This window comes from Tinamus guttatus, unplaced genomic scaffold (assembly GCF_059628265.1).
Source record: "Tinamus guttatus ecotype Peru unplaced genomic scaffold, ASM5962826v1 Tinamus_guttatus_pri_ptg000038l, whole genome shotgun sequence".
In the NCBI taxonomy this organism is placed as follows: domain Eukaryota; kingdom Metazoa; phylum Chordata; class Aves; order Tinamiformes; family Tinamidae; genus Tinamus; species Tinamus guttatus.
This window is the reverse complement of record NW_028288572.1, coordinates 1,929,281-1,952,035: the sequence shown is the minus strand read 5'-3', so window position 1 is coordinate 1,952,035 and position 22,755 is coordinate 1,929,281. Positions and strand designations below refer to the sequence as shown.

General features: G+C 37.0%; 1 protein-coding gene across 1 annotated transcript in view; it reads right to left on the bottom strand.

The window, feature by feature from the left end:
• The window catches only part of FAM135B (family with sequence similarity 135 member B), a 111,440-nt gene that overhangs the window by 69,826 nt on the left and 18,859 nt on the right, over positions 1 to 22,755 (bottom strand). The gene's annotated exons all lie outside the window — the stretch shown is intronic.

Below are 22,755 nucleotides of genomic sequence, written 5' to 3'. Positions count from 1 at the left end.
CAGTTGTAATCTGAAGTCTACTGCTTACTGAGTAGTTCTTCTTTCACTAAACGGAACATGGTGTGACTTACTTAGCTGCAGAAATTTATGTTAGAGGCACCAATATTTACTACAGTGACTTTCTCTTGAAGAGTTTGCAGTGCCTGTCCAACTATTTAACAAACAATTGGGCACCAAGATTTCAGGTACTTCGAAGTTGTATCCATCCGCTAATTCCTTGCTCATTATATTTCCATTGCCTCAAATCAACAATTTCCTCCAAAATTTACTCAGACACAGTTTTACTTTTTTCTTCCAGCGTTCCAATGACTAGCGTCATAGGAATCTGAACTTCTGAAATATAATTCTATATTCTATAGTAAATGGTATATTGCAACTAGATATGTACAACTCTGAGGAAACAGACTTTTTAAAAAAAAAAAAAAAGAAAAACAAAAAAGGTGTGCCAGTATCAATCCTTTAAAGAGACCCAGGTCTGTAATCCTCATCAAGAAGCCAGTAGGTACATGTTTTGGTGAGACTGAAAGGGGACTGAAGGTTTTCAGAGGCAAAGTTTGTTTTGGGAGGGAAAGGAGTAAAAGAAGAAACAAGGCTAAAAAGAAGCACTACAGGCTCTGATAGAGAAGTGAATGGAGTTTTGTCATTATAATGATTACGTTTTGTGGTGTCTGTCTGCTGGAACTTGAATAACACAGACAAAGACACATCTTAAAAAAATCCTTTTCTATGTAGGGAAGAAAAAAAAAGATTACATAGCAGTAAGACTTGAGTTAATTAACTAGAAGGACCACAGGACTGACACCCAAACTGCATTTTCTATGCAGATCATTTTTCTCTTGCTGATTCCTACCCAGTACACCAAGCACATCTGGAAACAGCACAAGTGTTGTCAACCTGCTATTGTCTTCCTATCACACTTTCTGCACAATAGTTATGCCGGAGTCCAGGCAGCCTAAATAAATACACATTTACTTCCTTGTGTTACACCAATTAGACTAGAATGTCTCAGCCTGATTATCTCTTCAAAAGCATGCATATTTATTTTAATTCAAACCTCATCGTATTAGAGACAAAAGGAAAATTTTGTTAGAGGTATAATGTATTCTTATGCCTATCTGGCAGACGAAGGGAGCTTTATGTTATTTGATTAGGATATTGATATACTGGGACTCTTCGAAGACAGAAAGTCTAATATCATTTTCTTTTCAAACACACTCTGCACAGGTCATGGCTAGTATGTAATTACTTTAGGAGCTAGATTTGCAAGGTGGCATAAAGAGACATTATTCTTGCTGTGACGGTCAAAGCCAAAGACATGCTACAATGCTTCAGGATGCCTCAAATCAGTGTAAATGGATATAATACACTGGGCCAAAAGACCATTCAGTTTGAAATAGAGCCCTACCTTTGCAAAGGCCTACAGCCAAAGAACGCCTGATGGTCTTCGGATTGATACAGCTCATGGTTGTCTATCTTAATGGCAGCAATCTGCTTCTTTTCCTCTTAAATATCACATAAGGCTGTGGTAGGAGTTCCCTGGGAAAAGTGCTCAGCACTATGAAAGTATCTGGACAATGCTCACCACAATGCAGGCATCCTCTAGGCAAAGGAATGCCTCCATGTAAATGCAAACACCTAGCTAGAACACATTCATACTTCAGTAAAGATAACCATGCTGGATTTCTTAGGCTGTTTCTCCTGCTAGAGCCAGTGATACTGCTGAAAGATGAGATGTTAATGGGCTCTCCTCAGCTGAGATTTAACACTTTTGAATACTGCTAATATTGAACAGAAGAATAAAGTGAATGGAATGGAATGGAATGGAATGGAACTGAACGGAATGGAACTGAACGGAATGGAACAGAAGAGAAACTAGAAAAAAAAAAAGAGCCTGAATGCTGTAAAGAGTTGTTTTTGATCATTCACCTGTACAATTTCACATGACTTTTGAGTCTTCTGGGTTATTTTATTCCAACTTGTGAGTATTTTTTAGTTCTTTTAGTTCAGTTTATATTGTTGCTCTTATAATGTGCACCACTCCCCTAGTGGGGAATCTTTTGAGTCTCATTAATTTAAAAAAAAAAATAAAAGAAAGAGAACAAGTTTCATTGAGTGTTGTGTGCCTGAAAGGAGAAGAAGGAGGAACTATGTATTTATTTTTTTCTTATTATTAATCTGTAGTATGATCATAATTAACTCATGGAGAAGACAATTGCATAATATAACTCTTGAAATTATTAGCCTTCCTATATCCAAGCTATTATCCAAAGCAATTACTCTGTCTTTTGACATATTTACTATTTTATGGCTTTGGTCCATATAACTGTCTATATAGCAGCAAGATACATAAATGTTAATATTTATCTCCACGATCACAGAGTATAAACGCCTCAAGAATACCAATGAATAACTACGGTACCTCAGAAATATTTTAAAACAAAAATTTTGCTCTCAAAAGCAAATTGACCTGCAAAATTTTATCTGTGGAAAAATCAAAAGTAGAACTCAACTTTCAGAAATCCTAATTCAGAATGCAAACCATCCTCTCCATATAACTGCAAGGAAGGAGCCAAAGAATAGGTGACCTCTAAACAATGAATTCATTATCTTCAGCCTACTTTAGCTATAATTTCTGTTACATTGTTCTGAAGACCACCACTAATAAAAAGAAACTTGAAGCAAAGGTTATCTGTCTGTGGCAGATGTGCTAAAACAAATATAAGAAATTAGTTTTACATTATAAAAAGTGACGGAATAGTGGAGAGAAGCAAGCAATGATACATCTGTTCTAATATATTTAGGAAAGGGTATCAGTAACTGAAGAACAACATCAGGAACCTGGGTCCATTTCTCCATCCCTTTAAATCTCCTTCCTTCCAATCATTATGTACTTACTTTTTTTTTTTTTTTTTTTCTCCTTCTCTCTTTACAAAAATGGTTTGAACAGTTTCAGAGGCGTTCTCTGTCAATAGCAATTCCTGGAGCAAGCAAACAAAAAACTCACCTTCACAAAATCAACTGACTGTGTTGCATGTTTGCCTCAACCTCTGGTTTCTCTCAAGGAGAAGCTTTGAACCGGCAGTGCCTTGGCATAGCTGAGACATCATGATGAATGATTCCCCCAGAGCCACCTAAGTCAGGTGGACCCTTGCTGTTTTCTAGCTATTGGAGTGTCCATTTTTCATGTATTCCACAATCTATTTGGCATGTAGGTAATTAGCATGCTCCAACCTAGACAGCTAACTTCTTTCCATAATTACATTTTCAATTCTACTTCCTTCTGAGGTCTTCTGTCAAATAAAACTGAAATAGACCTAAGCAACAAATCATTTCAACAATAGTAGGCATCCTGGTGTGCTGCACAAATTTGCCCAAGAATTTTAGTATAATCTGGTTTTTGAGAAATGCTGCTTTGCATTTATTTATTTCATCGGGACTTTAAAATATGTAAATGCCTTATCACACGACCCCTAACACAGAACTCCAGCACTAAGCAACGTTCCTATGAACTTCATATGTTCCTATATATTCTGAAGAAAAAGCAGCATTTAGAAAGGAAGAGGTTCTCGGCTGTAAAACTATAGAGATATAATGCCCAGTTTGAATGATCAACAGTATATCACTTTCAAATTCCTTTTTAAAATTTAGTTTCTAACAGATAGCAGAAACAGAATAAAACCATGGAACAAACACTTGGATTATCTTAAAATCAACTACTTTGCTTAGAACAACCTTAAATAATGTTGGATTTCCCTACACGGGAGCAAGAGACAAAAATGAGATGTGAAAAAGCTGTGTTCTCCAGAGAAAACACATTAAAACTTCCCTTGAAGCAAATTCTGTTCCACACAGCTTGTCTATTAATCTTGTAGTACTTGACTGCTATGGCCTTACTGAGAAGTAGTGGGGAAAAACACCATACTTATGTGCCCCAGTTAACTTGGCTTTTATTATAATTCACCTTCAGGGTTTGATGAAGAAAGAGCAGAGACAGGATTTACCCTGTCTCTGTCCTCTATTCCCTAATCCAGAATTGATCCCAGATAGATAGGCAAGGTAATTTACTACTTTTTAAAAATAAGGGGGGAAGGAACTGTGATGGCTCAGACCCAGCACTGTTGCTGCAGACATAACATCATGTCCCCTCGCCTACACACAGTGTAGATGAAGACAATCTAGCCATGATCACTGCAGTTACCTCAGGCACATGTTTTTATTCTATGTATAAAGTTATAACTCCAGGGAAAATCACTGTGATGAGCAAGTTTTTTGAAAGAAAAAGAGCAAGCTTTTTTGAAACACGACTTGCCTTTTCCAGAAGTAGTTCTCTGCCACATATTAGGCACAATGTGAGAGTATAGGCAGTGATAATAGAGTCCATAGAAAAAAAAATGCATGTGGAAAACACATCTGTCTTTGAACCTAGCCTCTTTACTTCCTTGACAAATATAGCAAAGATAGTTACTTAAGATAGTTACTCCATTGGTAGCAGCTTCTTGAATATCTCTTAATACCTGAGAAAAACACATTATCACTCTGCTGTTCAAAGAAATAGGAATGCAAGGTTTTCCTAAGGTCTTCTTTAATGAAAGAGATGTTCTTCAATACACAGGGAAAACAAGATACTGTAGTTGTAGATAAAGCTTTATTCTAATTATTTCACTATGAATATTTCATGAATATCAGTATACATTTAAGCATCAGATCAGTTGAAAGTCACAAGAAACATACCATGTTCTCTGCAGCTGGGTTCCCAACAAAAGCAAATTCCAGAGATTTATAAAACCTTCAAATGTAGGCAGGTTCATCCTCCAGTGTCTGTGTCACTTGTGCACAGACAAATGAAGGGCATGTTGACACATTTACCACAGAAAGATCTGTAAGCACTCTGGTATCTTCCTACCTACAAACCTTATGCTACTTCCCACGCAGCCTAACAGTGTCAGCAGTTCATGTGAACTCTCTTAATTTGCTTCAGTGTAAAGCAGCTAAAAGCATAAAGATACTAAAACACTGAAGTCTCTTTAAACTGAGATAGTGGGACCATGACCTGAAGTCAATTAGTCACATGATCTATTAATGCAGCTGAATGAGGAGGGTGCTAAGAAAGCCTCATAAAGACATGATAACATCTTTAGTGTCTCAGGTAGGACTAGCTGTATCCCACCTAGATGTATCTTCTGTGACTTCTATACTACCCACCTTCCTAGTTCATTCTATCATAAAATTAATCCACGTCTACCAAGGGCCTCAGTACCTTCCTCTTCCATTCAGACACACATATTGGTCAGGTCTTTCTCTTGGTCTCAACATTTGAAACTCCCGCAGACATCTGAAGGAGACACAGATCTCGCTCATAGTCTCTAAAAAATAGGTGGTGATTCTCAGGGATCAATACTGGGTCAATTTATTTATCAGTGAATGGGACAGGAGTGCACCCTCAGCAAGGCTGCTGATGGTATAATGCTGGGAGAAGTGAATGAGATTGCCAATGACTCTGTGCTGCCATTCACAGAGACCTGAACAGACTGGAAATAAAAAAGCCTCAAGAAGTTCAACAAAGGCAAGTGCAGAGTTCTGCACCCATGTAGAAATAACCTCATGCACAGGTCTGGAGAAGAGAGGACTGAGAGGGGATCTTGCAGTTTGTACAAACATCTTAACGGAGAGTGTCAAGAGGATAGGGCCAGACTGTAGGATAGGATGAGAGGCAGCAACGGGATGAGAGGCACTAGTCATAAACTGAAACTCAGGAATTTTTGTCTCAATACAAGAAAAAAAAGTCTTGACTGTGAGGGTGACAGCACTTGGACAGGCTGCCCAGAGAGATTGTGGACTCTCCTTCTCTGGAGATATTCAATCGGCCATGATCCTGTGCAATATGCTCTAGGTAAACCTGCTTCTGCAGGGGACTGGATGATCTCTAGAGGTCCCTTCCAACAAAAACCATTCTGCGAATCACTTGCAGAACCTGCTAATTTTGCTAATTTTTTTTTAGAGAAAATTAGGACATGTGGACATTCCTCGAATGAACTGTATACCATCTTGTTAAAAAATAAGTATTATAGTGCAAAATATAACCAAAAGAGACCAGAAAGTCTTTTGCAAATAGTCCTGTTTATCTTGTTTGCTTTTTTTTTTTCTTTACCATCTGTTAGATCCATATGCCTTCTTAAATAAGAGCTAATTATAGGTCTGCACTGCAACTAATCAAATAGTGGTAACTGTTGCAAATTTCAACTGCAAATTTATTTTCTTCTTTATAAAAATTCTCCCCAAAACAGTCCTTGAGATAGTTGCATTTCTACAGTTTTCCGGACTTGGGTCCACAGTAGCTATAGCTGGTGCATGTGTAATTGTGCTAACATATGGAGAAAAAATTTATGACAAACTGCAGTAAGAGCCAAAGTACAGTTTCCGCCAAGTACAATAAAAGGGGTGACCTTGGGACAGAAAGTGACTGTATCTAATAAATATCCATTGATGTCTATTGTGCCAGAGGTCTTTGTGTTCTATGTTTTCATGCCATTTTGTATTCACTGCAAGCTGAAGCACTTTTGTTATGGGCTATCAACATTCAAGAATGGGGCTATTAAATGTTAGGTCAATAGAAGATAAAATTTGAGTTAAACCATAAAACCATGTGACAGTTTTTTACAGTTCTCCATTTGCATTTCTTTTTGCTCATTGCCTCTCTCTCTCTCTCTCTCAGAAAGAAAGGAAAACAATTAAGAAAGCATATAGTATTTTGGAGGGACAGTGTAGTTTAGAAATCTAAGGAAGAACAAACATTCTTCTCATTGTAGACGAATCAAGTAAACAGAATTTTTTAAGATGTCAGAATATTGTAACTATTGTATAGCATGTCTTGCCCCATCACCTCTGAGCTGACTACATATAGGACAGGCATGGCACTACATGGCACTAATTTGGACATCAGGAATCTGAGGATCGATAAATCAGAAGATCTAGCATATCAGTAGATGGAGACTTTCCAACTGCCAAGGATTTTTTTTTTTTTCAGGAAGTGGTGAGAACAGCTACGTGAGTGATTATTTTTTAATTAAAAGATAAGTCTTGTTTTCTGACACCTCATTTCTTTACAGAGCAACTCTCATTGAATTACAATCCCAAAATATTATTCCTCTGCCTTGTGTTGCTCCACAGAGTGACAAAGAAGAAAAAAAAAAAAAACATCCCTGTATCCTTGTCACAAATCTATCTGGCTTTTAGCACTGAAAGAACATGAGCAAAGAAGGATTCAGTACTAAAATTAAATTTTGGAAGACACATTTCCACCAATTTAGGGAACAATAAGTGTCCTAATGAGTTCAAAAAGGACAAGACTTCACTTTCAGCTCCAATAGACATTTGCATAAATGTCCATTTACACCATTCAGGTAAATGTTTCATAACTCTCTCCAATGTCAATGTCACTTCGCATTGCTGTGTAATGTGAAAGGCTGAAGGATAAAAACGATTCCAGTCCTAAATATAGTAAATGAGGAGTCAAAGTGCCTTTGAAAAGTCCAAAACACCAGATATCTGTTTCAGCATCACAAGACTATGACAATTTCGGACTGTCATGCTGACCTCCCAGTCAGTTTGGAACTTTTCTGTCAGAAACAGATCTTTCTTTTCTTGCTTTTCTTTTTCTTTTTTTTTTTTCAATTAAAAAAAAAAGGGAAAAATGGAAATAGTTTATTTTAAGTTGATTCATTCCAGCCATCAGGTAGTTTTTCTCATCATGACCACCACAACTTCTTAGTGTTAATGATTGGTGTAAAGAGTCAAGATAAGGAGTTGAAAACAGAAAATGTATCTTGCTTCAGGTGGGGAGGGAATAAAAGAGGATATTTCCAGGAATTCATTTCAGTTATTCTACCTCTGGCTACCAAAGGGAAGTTTTCACATTTTCTCACTACTAGTCATGTGGTTTTTGACTGCTACACATTTTTGAAATATACAGATGTGATAGAGCCAAAATAAGAAATATATATGTATATTTCAGAGACACAGGAATCATAGATACAACACTAGAAAATGCAGAGAGCTAGGAACCCCTTTTTATTAACACATATACATCTAAAAAAACTCCATAAGAGTCAATGTAAGGTTTTCATATAAATACGGGATCTTCACATTGCAAGAGAAAGAAAAAGAGAGAAGAAAGAAGTAGGTCCAGATCTGGCACTAGGGATCTGGACTCCACTCACCATGAAACGTAAGGACAGGTATATTCTCTTCATTTTACTCACAGGAGAAAGTGAAGTTCTCTTTCTCACACATACATTTTTTCACTCTTTCTTTTTTCCTAATGCTCTCAGAGATCTCTACCTTTAGCTGGTCATCCTTGCTGCAAGCTTCTTTCATCAGAACCCTTAATGCAAACTGATGGAACTTAAGTACTCAAGCAAAACTGTCTAAGGGTGATGTTTTCTACCTATTAAAGAAGATAAATGATTTAAAAACCCAAATCAATGTTACCATACACATGTTAAAAAAATAAACTGCAATTCCATTTGCTGGAAAGCAGTTTCTGTTCAAAATAAAATCAATGTCACTACAAAGTAGCTTCTAAAACATAGCAGGTTGTTTCTATGTTGTATCTATAAGAGGAAACATTTTAGTATAAGCCATAAGCTTAATGGAAGACTAAAATACACTTTTCTATGTTCTACATGTTTTAAGCATTGCTTTGAGCAGATATTTTAAATCTTCTCATCTAGCTAATACAAGAGATTCTCCTCTCCTAGATCAGACAGCTTTTGTCTTTTTACTAATTTAATTGCTAAACTGCACAAAACCAAAATATTTTTTCTTACTCATTTGTTTCTCCATTTAGATTCCATCAACCTCTATCACTGCTTTTATCTTTTTTCTTTTTTGTCACTTTTTAATTAAGGCCATTATATCAGTTGAAATCCTGCAGCTTCATCTGAATCACACATGTATAAATAACAGTAAGAGGCTGATCACACTCCGTTGGCGCATGTCCGGCAAAAGCCACTTTGGGTTCTGTCTGAGATTTCATTAAAGCACATTAATGTTCCCTCTGCTCATGATGTGCCAAGAGTTTCATTACCTATTCTTTGGATTTGTTCCTGTTAAGGCTATTAATTTCCTTCAGTTTGCATTAAGGGTCATTCCAAAAGAGGGTCTGTTATCTCTTCCTGTAAAATTTGTCTTTTTATTTGGCATAAATTTTGCATATGTAGTGCGGTACTGTAATAAACTTCTAAATGGACAAAGTACTATAAGACTAGGGGTCTGAATCTAATCCTACTTGCCTTCACCTGGAAAAATGAACTCAGACCTATCAACTGAAATGGGCCAAAATCTCTCTATCCAAAAAAATCTCACATAATTCCCCCTAGTCTCAAAATTTAAAATGTTTTCATGTGCACAAGACAAATACGGATGCTAAAAGAGTTATTAGTTAGAAGTGAACTTTCACAAGAATTTTCACTTGTTCAAGAGGTTCAGTGGTTGAAATTGGAGTTGAACTCATATGTAGTTTGAAGGAAGGGTATAATACAACTGCCATGCAGTTTTTCTAAAGACATTACATTCCACAGGAATGTGGAGACAGCATTCAAGAGATCTGGATGCCAAAAGCTATCACCGTTTTTTTGAGGTAAATCATGACATTTCTCTATGCCTCACTTTCCACATATTAAGTTATCCTTCACTTTGTCTCTTGTATAAGCAGTCTATTATCATAGGAAATAATTATTTTATTGTGTGGATTCATCTCCATCCACAAACACCATCAAACACAATAGCTAGCTTCCATTTTTGAGCTCTAAGTTTCATTAAAATACTTATCACAGTGCAACCAGCTATCATATTTAATCTGACTCAGAAGTACTTGATGAACCTGGGATGTAAGCCTTTCATGGCCACTGCAAAAGTTTTGATGGCTGAAATGGCAAATATTTCTCTGGATAGCTTATGTCTAGTGACAATCATATTTGCAAGTCTTTCTAATGACTTCAGCAGACATTTGCTCTTTTCCTTCATTCCCTAAACTCATCTATCAACAATCCTAATTATTTTGGAAGTAGCAATCCCAAGTGCAGCCTGTGAAGGTAAACACACTGAATCAGCACCAACCAATGTTTCTAACAGAACTCAGGACACATGATGTGCAAGATTTGAATCTCAGACTCTTGGACCTCTGAGATCAGTGGGAGCTTCTTAAAAATTCACAGAAAACATCAGGTCAGGCCTGTGTTGTATTTGTTTACACAGCACATTGTTGGACTAACTAGGAAAGTAATCTTATTTATGAACTAGGGGAGAAAGACCCAAAACTTGTTGAACTAAATCCTTTCCCTTTTTTCAATGCTTTTATAAATTTTGGAAAAAAAGTAGATGTTGGTTTCCATTACCCAGGGAAAAATGATTTAGATTAAGATTGTTCTACAGATATTCAGAGGAAGAAAAAGAAATTGCTGTTCATTTTGCATGAAGCTTTCCCACATGCCTGTGTCTTCATAAGGATAGCTGTCCTTGAAAATGAGAGCTATGGGAAATCATATAAGAGTCTGTGGATATGAATTATGGGGAGAAGACTAAGAGTTAGCTTGTTCTTATTTAAAATTAATAGAGGGAAGTTAAAGACTTGAGGGGAACTTTTCACACAGATAAAACAAATGAAAAGCTGAGGAGAAATTGGAAAATATCCAAAATAGGCTTGGCAAGAACCTTCAGGAGAAATAGTAGAAAAGCTTCATAAATTATTACAAGGGAAAAAAAAGAATGAAAAGCATAGACATTGCTATTGTATAAGGAATACATTAATGCATCAGCTGTTCAAACTTTTATTCCTATCTTATGCAAAAAAGACAGGGAACACAATACTAGACACCCAGTTGCTTCCGTTAAGTTTCCAATACCAGCTCGTTTGTAGCTGTGGTCCATTAGTTCTCTTTGCTTTTTAGGTCCCTGGATACACTTAGGTACCCATGACCACTGTTGCTGATTAGAGCAGTGTTTGTTGCCAGCAAGTTTCAGGGACTTGTTGTATTGAAAAAAGCTTTACTTTGGGTAAATATATGTTTGTTACCTCAGCATCTTTGGCTCTCCCTTTGTTCTCTTGCTGTCTAAAAGGCTGAATTCAGAGGCCAGAACTAACATTTGCTTATCATCTTAATTATAGTAGAAATGTAGAAAATCAGTCATGGGCTGGAGGAGTTCAGCAGCTAGACAACATGAAGAATACTTTCATGCAGTAGTTAATACTTAGCTGTTATAACCTCTCTTGCCAACCACTCTGGGAACTACATTTTCTATTCAGTGGTTCCCTTTCTCACCACACTACTCTTCATCTGTGGCTTCTCTTATTTTATTCTGTGCACTGAAATCAAGTACCTTCCCCTTGCACTGTCTACTTTATATTTCAAATCACACTTCCCTGTACAGACAGGCTTTAGAAGTGAAGAAGCAGAAGTGAAGAGGCTTAACATGTCAATCAAAGAAAACAGTAGCTGCAATTTCTCCAGATAGCTATTCACAAATTTCCATCATGGTGCCAGTCCTTATCAGGTTGTTAGCCAATCTCTTAACACTGGCCATATGCTGGAATAAACTTATCTTAGAAAAGATAACGTGGTACGTATTATGAAAAACTCTTAACAAAATGACCTGGAAGTAGAAGACATACACAGTCACATAAGTATCTAACTAGTATTTTGTGGAGAGTTTTTGCTCCTCCCTCATTTGTTAAGAAAAACAGACAGATAAGAAGCATAAAACCATGGTGCAAATGTTAATTCAGTGATTTCAGCGCTAGACTTGAAGCCAGAAATTGCTGCTCCAGCTTGATCAGTGATTTTATCTCTGAGAGAACAATATAGCATGTGATTGATTACATGAAATTCTTGGTCCCTTATTCCAAATAGTGGAGTATTAATACACATTCCTCCAACAAAACCTCTCCTTTATCCAAATCTACGCAAACATGAAGTAGCCCGATTCTACTTAGGTAAAGGCAAGAAATATTCTTTAGGAATGACTCCAGCAGGAACTGTGTCTGAATCAGGTAGAATTAGATCTGAGCAACTGACTGAATATTTATTTATACAATCAAATGAATAATTTGAAGGACATTAATATCAACACCTAATAAATACTTCTTCAGTACTTGTTGAAATGTAGTTAATTTTTACATTTTTCTTTCTGACATTACTCTAATTCAAACAGTTTTCCAATATAGTTTTAATATGATCTTGGATTTTTTTTTCCCGAAAAAAAATTGTTCATTGGAAAAGGAAGTATAAGTGTGCCAATTTCAAACAAAATTTCTTCTAAAGCTGGGCCAGCACCTCTGGAATGGTATGTCTTTTTTAAGTGCAAGCATCCTATTCCCATTTTAGAACAATGTTATATCTTTTATGACTGGGCCATTTCTGAGAACTCTCTCAAAATATATGAAAAGGAGATGGTTTTCAACTCAACCCTGCAGCAGAATAAAACTTTTTTTTGCTCCTTTCTATAATCTTCTAAGATGTTTCACAAGTCTCTCTATACTGCTGACCTCTTCAGAGCTGAGGATGGCTTTTCCCTTCTCACTGATCTTTCAGCAGTGGCTGTATACGGTTATCACACAACTTGTAGCAACAAGAAATCCCTGATAGCTAGGTAAAAAAGAGCATATGCTTTGCTTAACTGACCCACTCACACATGATTGATACATATATTTTAGCTTTTTATTTGTTTAGCTCAACCTTCTCATCCTTTAAATTAAGGATACTGCTCAGGCCCATCTGACCTATGTTGGCTGTTTCTTTGAAGATATTGGAGTGATATCAAAATAAATTTCCTTCACCAAATGGTTTTGAACAAAGGAGAAAAAGCTTTTTCCACAGAATATGAAGTGTGAGCCTTATTACTAATCATCATGGTGGCATAGTACATTCTTGGACTCCTTTAGAGAAATGAATTGGGCTTTGATAATTTCCTGTTTGTAAAGTCCACTACTAAAATTACCTTTCCCTAGTGATGGGTCAACCACTGGGATCAAGAGGCCTAAGTGAATGCAATCAAAGTTCTGTGTAGGGAATAGACTGGCTGCATCAAGTATTTTTCCACTCTTTTCCAGGATGCTGGAAAAGCTTTTTATCCTTTTACCCATGATGACATGCCCCACAAGAGCTCAACCTATTAACCATGTATGCCACCTATGATGCACACACTGTATGAAACAGCAATACCTCTTTCCCTTGCTTCTTTGAGCTTGTATTCACAACTTTGCTCACATGTATTATTATAGTTGTCAGGCTTTTGTTCGCAATTACTCACTGACATAGGCAAGCACTAAATTGAATTCCACTTGCTGTGTTTTCTTTAACTGACTAGCTATTGTGAAATGTGTCCCCTCTGACTGCCTCCTACAACTGAGCACTGGGTCAGGGACCTCTCTCTTTTCTGAAGGTGATTGTCATTAATAAGCCTCAGATTCTTCCCTTGTATAAGCCAATTTCCCATTCCACATAGCCATTATGTAAATGAAGGTGAAGTTCCAGATAACTCCTGTTGGCATCTTTTCTCTTGTGCTCAAGAAGACAATAAATAGATAAATAAATAAATAAATAACTTTCCTTTCATTCTAGGGAAGATGCTGGCTACCCAAAATGGAAAAAAAAAAAAAAAAAAAAAAAAAGACATTGTAGGGCCTTCCCTATTTATTCCAAAGGACAGCAATAAATGAATGGAAAGGATCTCCAGCCAATATTGTTTGCTTTATTCTGTGCAGTCACTAAATTTCCTGTTACAGCAAACTGCCCCACCAAAACCAGGCACAGTGCAATGTAAACAGTGAGCAACATTCTGGATTAAATCTAGCCGATATGACACTAAAGTCTTCAGCATTGTTTGAACTGCATAGAAGCAATCTATCATTTGAACACTTTTATGCCTGTCACCATGTCCATTCCGTATGAGTTCTTCACTTGCTTACTTATCACGTGCAATACTGATACCAGATACTGTTTATAGCCACTTTACAAGAGGGAATTTGAGGCATAGGATACATAATCTGAGTTTATATTTTGTAGTCAGTGAAGAGAAATCAACACTTAATAGGAGAAACTTAAAATTCATACATCATATACATTGAATGAATTCCTCCCAGTGTTATATATCAAGGAAATTTGTGCTATGATCTTAGGCTATTCAATCTACACTAAAATTGTTCAAGTTAATAATGGCTAAGATTATGTAAGGAACTCCATTTCTTCCTCATGAGCATGTAGGTTGGAGTCCAATATCAGAACCTGCTCATAGGGATTAAAGAGAGGATTGAAATCTACCAGGACTGTGGTAGAAGCTGTAGATACACAGGCTAAACTCAAGCTGGATACTCAAGTGGTATTCACTATTGTAAAGTGCTTCCTGTCGAAGTCGAGGCTGCAATGCTACAGTTTCATAGAAATAAACAGAAATGCAAGAAAATGAAATTAATTGTTTTTTCAGCTATTCTCCACACAACAGCAGGCTGGCCTTCCATGAGGTCCTTAACCTCGACAAATGCACCATTACTGTTGGTAAATTTCATGATATTAAAGAAAGTTCAAATAGAATTGCATAAATTGCCTCACTCTGTACCACCCATTTTTTCCATGAATGATACTTGACCTCTAATTATACCATTTTCCAGCTCTTAAGTCTGCTTTGATTAGGAACCAATCTGCCAAACAAATCTGGCAGATGTACGCAGTATGGAAACTTTGTGCAGTTTTAGTCCCAACTCTCTCTTTCCCTGGTTCTGTTGCTGAGCTGCCCGAGCAATTGGCACAATGTGCTCCTATGAAGAAAATGAGAGTAAAGAAGGATTACATGATATCAACAATTGCACAATGGAACATGGTGCAAATAGCCTTAAGATCACACCAAGGGAAAATCAAGGAAACTACCTTCAGAACAGAAGGCTGGATAAATAGAAGTAGAATTTACTGGGGAAGAATCATTCAGAACAAATATACGGCTCTCGGGACATAAACTCTTTTTTTTGAGGAAGATGTTTTATTAGGTCACATAAATGTACCAGGTCAAAGCTAGGCTAGAGATCGTCAATATGGTTTCATGCTGCACTGCACAGATGTAAGCCGTTTGTTTACCTCACAAGAATTTGGCTGTAAAGCTGAGTTAACTCACAACAACAAGGCATGCTGAGATATGCAGATGGAAAGTGCCACACAGAAGTGTCAAAACCTAGTAGTTGTTAATGAGCAAATAAAATAAATTATTAATCAATATTTTTTGAGCTATTTTATAATTTTTTTTTGCCTGTATTTCTGGTCTTCTGTATAGCTTCTAAACCCTTAAATGTGAATCTTTCTTCATCTCCATATCCATGACAGGCACCTAGGTTAAGTTTCTCCAAAACTGTTAGAACATTGCCCAGTCAACAGAAAGACGTCATCTGCTTGAAAGCAGCCTTAAGGTGAAAAAGGCATTAAAGAGAAAATTTCCACTGAGGAAGTAGCTGGCTGCATATATTATGCTACCAGGCAATGATCAGAAGGGATGCGGCAAAGCTGGAGGGAAAAAATTGCTTTTTGCTGTTTGCTGCATAAATCACCCTGCGTCTGACTAGTCTTCAACTGCATACTTGCCTCATCTGGCTCCCATTTTATATTTCCAACATGTCATGTATCCAAAGAGACCCTTCAGCTACAATATTTGATAGCCATGGAGGCTCATGGAGCAAATGAGGCACTAGATTCCACTGGTTCGGATGGCTTAGAGGAAGCTCAGTCTAAGCTCCATTCAGGTCTGAGCTCAATATGTGATTCCCCTCATGGCCCTGAATATTGAGGTGTCCATTACACATCATAAAGTCACCAAACACCCAGAGGAGAGGAGTCCTTCATGCTCAGGTGAATTGATGATGGTTTTGACAGATGTCCAAGAGAAGTAGATTTCTATTTTCCTTCGCACATAACAACAAGTCCTAGACATACACACACAAATGGCTTGCCCAGTATCCTGCATCTTGTTACTCTATACTTGAGTTTCCAGGGCCTATGCCATTCAGCAATCTAACTTTTGACTGTGAAGGACTGTGGGACTGATGATATCATAGGAAAAGTGACTATAGTCCGATCATAACAAGCAGAGGTTGGTGATCCACTGGTTCAGATTTTCAAAATGAATATTAATTATTTCCAGGCTAATGTGTAGGGGTGGGGGAGAAGAATTATTCTCCTACTTTTGGACATGATACAACAGCTACGATGATGCTGAAGGACACTTCCACTCAGGACATGATCCGCATTCAAAAACCTCCCACTGAGAAAAGAGTCAGTGGTTTTAATTACATTAACAGACTCCAAGATGACTGTTATTATTGCAACTCATTATGTAGTGCCTCGCAGAAATAGTAGGTCAAACACTTCCCTGTTTGGATCCAGTGCATTATTCTCTAAAATGTGAACCAAATATACAAGGTTTCAAGACCATAAGTATTCTCTGCTCTCCTACATGCATATATCCAAGAATCTCAAAGCTTTTTATTCAAAGAATTAAGTCTCACAATAGTCTCATAATACAGGTATAATTAACCCTATTGCAGTCCTGTGCCACATGCTCTAGGTGACCCTGCATGTATAAGGAGGTTGGACTAGATGATCTCTAAAGGTCCCTTCCAACCTTAAGGATTCTATGATTCTATTACACATGCATAGAAACTAAAAGCGAGGGAGGATGCTTTGCTCCAGATCAGAGCTGGGAAGAAAGAGCTCAGCAATTATGGATATATAGGAACCGTAAGTCCTCCTGAGTCCTCAAACGCTTCCAGTGTCACACAAGAACACTTTTAATACCAACAAAACCCACTGTTACAAACACTTAGGAGTTTCTTGCCTCATTTAGGCTCTGCCCGAAGCTTTTGCCTTTGGTACTTCCTGATTTAAGCTCTGGTACATTGGTTACCATCCATGTTTACCATACTTTCTCTGTTGTTGTTTTATTTGTTTTTTTATCAAGGGAAATTACAGTAACACAAGAATCTTCACTACACCACACTTTAAATGGAGTTTCTTTATAAAAACAGTAAATGCTAGAAAAAAATTCACAAAAAAGAACAACTGTATGAATGATGGAATTTAATGACAATTTCTTCTAGTGTGATGAGAAGGTTGTAGTCTTATTCTTAAGGGATATTGTGTTTATTTCATAGATTCTCTTTTTTTTTTTGCTGTTTTATGACAAATTTTGATATTGACATCTGCTGCTTTTGTGTTATTTTCTTTCCGTGTTTTAAGAAGTTACTATGCCATCCTTCAGTTACATGCACTTCTTCAAAATGTGCCTTTCTTTATTCCTGTCACATCATTCAGGCTATTTATAAATTAATCTGTGAATTAGATTCCTCAAAGTTGTAGTCTACAGTGATAGAGTAAAAAGTTATGGCCCATAGTGGCTGGAGAGTGGCCTTATCGCTTTCTTGTCTGACACAGAACGAAGCAGTGAGTCTACCACCCTTATTCACTTCCTATTTACATGTAGTCCTTGGAGGTACACTTAAATGGATACGGTTCAGCTTCAGAGAGCTTAGGTCTTACCAGTGGAGAGTGTTATGGTAGCATATTTTGAATATGCGTTTTGACTTTATCTACATGTTTGCAAGGGGAGGACTAAATTGCATGGCATCTGCTGTAAAAAGTGGATTCTTACTACCTGTCTGTGAAAGTTGACTCTGTAATTTTGAACTTAGCTGGTTTCTGTGGTATGCATACCATTGCACCACATATTCTTACGCTACCATGTTATTTAAATTCATTTGAATCAGTCTTCTTAACATACAGCCCAAATATAGCAAACTTGGGCTGATGATGTTTGTCTAACAGTTGAGCCGGACTCATTCAAGGAAATAGAACTGCTTTCAAGCTTCAATCAAGATTTTAGTTTACAGGATTTTACAGCTGTCATCAGAGAAGGTGTCCGCTCTTAACAGATCAGGCCAGAGTTTCCATGTAATCTAGAGAAAGTTGTTTGTACCATGTTGCTAAAGCGCATGAATGCAGACTAAAATCTACATGACTTTGGATACAGTAAGGAAAATAAAAACAAATATATATATAATATAATATTATATTATATTATTATATTTTACTATATATACTTTATATATAAATATATATTTATATAAATATAATATGTATTTTTATATATAATAAATATATACATTTTTCTTTTCTCCCAGAAATCTTTCATAGTTTGAGCTGCCTGGTTTCATACTGCACCTCAAGCACTTACTCATAATTTATGCCACTGCACAGAGAATACAGAGTGGTACCCATTTGGGCTCCACACTGCTTTTTATCCTTGGCAGAAGTATGAATGTTTTCCATGAAATCCATACAAATTGCTATGAGACCTTTCAGTAAAGGCAGTATATGCATCATAATCTGGCAGCATAAAAAAGCTTTGCATCCAGAGACAGCTTTATATTATCACTTATGTCTGTTCTGTGAAACTTTCACATCAAAATTAAATGTAGGATCTTAGAGCACAATCTCACTCCAGCGAAAGAGCTTATGCTTTAACTGACTAATTTCTTTAGTCATGTATTTCTTTTCACACTTAAAAGGTAAATAAGGCAGCTGAAAAGGGGAGAATTGAATAGGTATATTCAAGCCCATACTCTTTGTCCATGCCAGTCATGACAACTTACTTGCACTTCCCTGTTTCTGATTTTTTTAGCTTCTCTCAGAAAGGTGAAGACTAACAAAAACAACAAAAGAAGGGTGCATCAGGTGCTCAAATCACTCTGATTACAGCTGCTAAAAAGGCAATGAATGTTCCACACATTTTTAGTTTAAAGAAAAGAGATAAAAGGAAGGTCAATGCTTTCTTTCAAGTGGAAATTTGTGCACACACAAAAAAATGGTTGAAATTTTATGGCTTATGTTCGGGGGTATCAGACTGGCTATAAAAAATGGTCCTTTCTGGATATAAAATAATCCATGAACAAACTGAACAGAACATTTTTCTCTCTTCATTTCATTGTTATCTTACCTGGAACATAACTTTTCTGCTGACTGAAGCTTTTGAGTTACCTCCTAGCTATTTGGATAGTTTTCATAGCTTTCATAGTTGAAAAGCAACAAAGTTTCATGCATGACTGCATCTTTGGGGGCCTACTATCACTCTATAGATCAGACAGAAACAAATGCGTACAGTGTGTGTGTCCTGTTGCCTATGTTCAAATCTGTAGACTACAAGTTTTTTCAGTGTGGGCCCTGCTATCAGTATCAACAGGAAATTAATCCAACCAGTATTTCTTGGCTGGAAGTGTAAATTAAGAGAATAATTCTGCAAGGCCTGTGCTTAGGCTTGAATGCCCATAAAATTCTCTCATTTTTATAATTTATGACACATCTAGTACATAATGTGAAGCTTCAGAGCGACTGACCACTGAGCACTGACCTAGAGAACTGCTAATATCAGTTCAGCTTTGCTGAAGCTCAAATTTAATTCCTATTTCAATAAAATTCAAGCTTGATTTCTATTTTCTAATATATTACCTGTCCATCTATTAAATTTATGGTGAAAATATAAGTATAGTTATATATAACGTAAGTATATAAGTAATATAGGAATAGTGGGTAGCTTACAAAATATAAGTAAACAAGCTACACTGCTTATGCGATTTTATTTTCGATGAATAAATCACTGTGGCATTCTGGAGGGGCAAATGTGAATGCATCTTTTAGATCATTAGCTTAGTACTTCACTGTTTCACAGAGAAGCCACATAATGAATATATTCAATGATAATTCTTGCTGAAATCATTACTTTTTTTTTTCTCTTAGTGAAAGAATAGAATTCCTCTCCTCTCCCCCCCAAGAAAAAAAAAGAGAAAAATAAATCTCACGTTAGAGTCATCTATATCTGCACAAGGACAAGTGCTGGGTCATGCACCTGGGGAGGAATAACCCCAAGCACCAGTACAGATTAGGAGTTGACCTGCTGGAAAGCAGTTCCGTGGAGAGGGATTTGGGAGTCCTGATGGACAACAAGTTAACCATGAGTCAGCAATGTGCCCTCGTGGCCAAGAAGGCCAATGGGATCCTGGCCTGCATCAGGAGGAGTGTTGCCAGCAGGGTGAGGGAGGTGATCCTGCCCCTCTCCTCAGCTCTGGTGAGGCCACCCCTGGAGTATTGGGTGCAGTTCTGGGGTCCACAGTACAAGAAGGACATTGAGCTTCTAGAGAGGGTCCAGTAGAGAGCCACGAAGATGATTAAGGGACTGGAGCATTTGTCGTATGAGGCAAGACTAAGCAAGCTGGGCCTGTTTAGTCTGGAGAAGAGAAGGCTGAGAGGAGATGTGATTAACATGTTCAAGTACCTGAGGGGTGATTGTAGAGAGGATGGGGCCAGGCTCTTCTCTGCGGTGGCCGGTGACAGGACGAGGGGTAATGGGTGTAAGTTGAAACACAGGAAGTTCCACCTCCATGTGAGGAAGAACTTCTTTCCTGTGAGGGTGACAGAGCCCTGGAACAGGCTGCCCAGGGAGGTTGTGGAGTCTCCTTTTCTGGAGATCTTCAAAACCCGCCCGGATGCCACCCTGTGCCACGTGCTCTAGGTGTCCCTGCTGGATCAGGGGGGTTGGACTAGATGATCTCTAGAGGTCCCTTCCAACCATAAGCATTCTGTGATTCTGTGATTTCTTTCTTTCTTTCTTTTTTTTTTTTTTTTTTAACCAAGAAACCAAGAAACTATGCCGACACTTTATGCAAAATCCTGAAGGAAACTATCATCTCTGATTATTTGCTGGGACTGACATGGATGCCATGTGAGCTTTCTGTTGTCTATGTCACCTTTTCTGCTTTTTATTACTGCTTGCCTCATATGCGTGTACATGTGAAGAAACAAATTGCAATCAGTGTTTTTATGCCATGTCTTGTGCAAAACACAGTGGAGATGTCGCTCCATGCAGGAGTTTCTGCAGCTTCTTTTATAGGAAATGTCAAGAAATGTGTGTGATTCAAGTCATCTTAAAACAAATACAGTGAATTACTATGTCAGATTATCTATTTCTCTCCTATGGAATAGGAGATAGGAATAAGGAATCTGGCTGATTAGCTGAGGTAGAGATATTCACAGTATAGTTATCAGCAATTAGGTAAGATTATTCTTACTCTTAGTCACAGGCCTGATTCCTAGGCCTGCTTCTATCTCACAGTCACATTTCAGGTTGCAGATGATTTATTCCCTGTTCTCAGAATACAACCTAACATATCATTACAAAACAACAGATTACTAACAGTACAGAAAAGTTAATAAAGATTTTTTTCAAGAAATCTTAAAATATGGAATACAAGACAACCACCATTATATACAACTGGAAAGAGTATATAGATGTTTTCTAACTATTAAGTATCCACTTCTTTTTGAGCAACTGTCTTCTGTAGATCTCAAGATGTTTTACAGAGATCAACGTAACCACCTCTGATGAGCAGACATGTAAAATGAAGCAAAGAGGTGAAGCAAGACTTGTCAGCAGTAGTGCCACAAAGTCAGTTCCTCCAGATGCCTACTTTATCCCTTTGGATGGTATCAGTGGAAGTTCCTATTGAACTATCCACTGTACACAAGACAAGGACATGCTCATACTTATGCAAGTTGATGTTTTAGGGAAGTCCATAACTATGCAAGAAAAAAAAAGAAGGTCTGTACTCCAAGATGCCATCAATCCCTGAAAAAAAAAATCTAAATTACCATTGACTTTAGAAAATCTAGATTCTGAGGCCTTAGGAGAAACATCTATTTAGTTTTACAAGGCCATACCTAAAAACTGCAATAAAAAAAAAAAAATCAGGGTTGAATCTGGCACATTTGTCAAAGTTTACTCAATTGAGAACCTCATTTTTTATAATTACGCAAAATAAGCTGAATTTGAAAGTGCCAAGACAATATTTTTCAGCTACAAGCACTTTCATTTCACAAGCACATCATCATTTTCCTATTCAAATGTTTGAAGAGACTTGTTTCAGTTTTGAGATATTATATTTAGCAAATTTTATATTTAGAATGCAGATGTTATATTTAGTTTAAATAATTTTAAAAGAGACACCGTGATTTTTCAATTGCTTGATCAAAAAGTTCAGAGTGTTTCCTCTTTCTGTATGACTTCTTTTGATTAAAGCTGCACATTTCGAAGATGAATCCTTTATCTTAACTTTGCCTTTTGACATTTCCAATTAGCCTCATAGACAGAACTACATAAAACTGCCTCTCTACACACACATAGATTCAGTGGAGATAAAAAGCAAGATATCTTATTAATTTTCTTGTATGAAAGATCCTAATATAAATGAAGTGTGGTCTCTTATTGATGTATTGCTCTATAAACCAAGTTTCATTTTTCAGACATGCTAAAATATGAGCTATGGGATGGCTGACCCATTTAGTAGCAGTTGAATGTTTTGTCTATGCTTTCTTAAATATTTAATATTTTGTTAAAACAAACAGCATCATTGCTTTTTGCAGAGTTTCAGTGCTATTTCTAGCTATTTCTATTTCATCGCCAGTTCCTCATTAGCCTTTTACAAAGAGATAATTCACTTCTGAAAATAGGCCTGGCCTTGAGGAACTTGACTGAGTGGATATGCATTGGTTGTGTCACGTTACTGTGCCATTGACATGTATTCCACACATGAATCCACTGATAAAATTTCCCCAGGTAAAACATTGGATATCACAATGACAAAAAAAAATTTAAATAGTTGAAGATAGTATTTCT